Source organism: Triticum dicoccoides, chromosome 4B (assembly GCF_002162155.2).
Source record: "Triticum dicoccoides isolate Atlit2015 ecotype Zavitan chromosome 4B, WEW_v2.0, whole genome shotgun sequence".
NCBI classification, from domain to species: domain Eukaryota; kingdom Viridiplantae; phylum Streptophyta; class Magnoliopsida; order Poales; family Poaceae; genus Triticum; species Triticum dicoccoides.
The window spans coordinates 396,416,974-396,418,205 of record NC_041387.1 but is presented as its reverse complement, the minus strand read 5'-3'; positions in this window follow the sequence as shown (position 1 = coordinate 396,418,205).

Sequence of the window (1,232 nt, the reverse complement as noted above, 5' to 3'; positions counted from 1 at the left end):
TATATCGTTTGTGTCCGAGAAAGAGCGAGGTCAATCGAGACATACACACACACACACACAAAGAGAGAGAGAGAGAGAGAGAGAGAGAGAGAGAGAGAAGAGAGAGAGAGAGAGAGATTGGGTGAGCATGGCCCGCCATGAGTTCGAAAGAGTGGGGGCGGCTTGGATGGACTGACCTAGATAGACAATCTGCGTGAGAGAGTATAGAGTGTGTCGATCGAGGACCGAACAAGGAGATATATCATTTGTGTGTGAAAGAAAACGAGGTTAATCGAGACTCGGATAAAGAGAGCGAGATTGAGCGAGTGTGGGCCACCATGCGGAAGAAAGAGTGAGACAGTCTCGAGGGAGTGACCTAGATAGACAACGTGTGTGCGTGCGTGCGCACAAGAGGTTGGGGGCTAGATAGGCAATGCATGAATCTAGCGCGAGAGGGTGGGAGGGAGGGAGAGAGAGAGAGCTCGGCATGGGGTGCAATGGCGGGTGTGTGAGGTAAATACATTTGGTAACAAAGTGGAAAAGGGGGGTTGTGTAGTTGAGAGAGTTAGAGATCGAAACATGGAGAGAAAGAATGAATGTGTGTCGGAAACCGATAGCTTCCTAAGGTGGTTAGCAGAGGAAGACTGACCGATACAGGAAGTATGTAGCGTGTGTGGCGAGGGGGAGGGGCTAAAAACAACATTTGAATGTACATAGTACGAGACTTAATATCGATGTTTCAATTCGGTGTACATTGTAAGATTTGAACTGAGGACCATGCATATGGGTAATTATTTCGAATTTGTGCCATACTAGGTTTGGAAAAGTTGACATTGACTCGATTGTTGTGCTATTTTGTAGGTCATATGTTTGAATCCATCCAAAAGTTTTCTCACTACCATGGTGTTCATCATATACATATGAATTTGTATTAAAAAAGTAGCACAGATACAGTGAAATGTGAAATCCACGTTAGAATTGGAGATCGCTATGTGACACACACTCTAATTCAAATAAAGCGTGGATACCGTTTCTATTTTTTTTTTCAAATAACTCCTCATTAATTAATTTATAGTATCTCGTTCCGAATGACTAATTATTTGCAAGGAAAACACGAGCATGGTAATACATATAGATTCGTTTGCAAATGAAAGAAGATTGGTTTGCATTCTCAAATGTAGGCACACCAGGCAGACCAGGGTCGTGTCATGGTGGTCACGTGTGTCGGACGGACGCTTAGCATCCAGCCACCC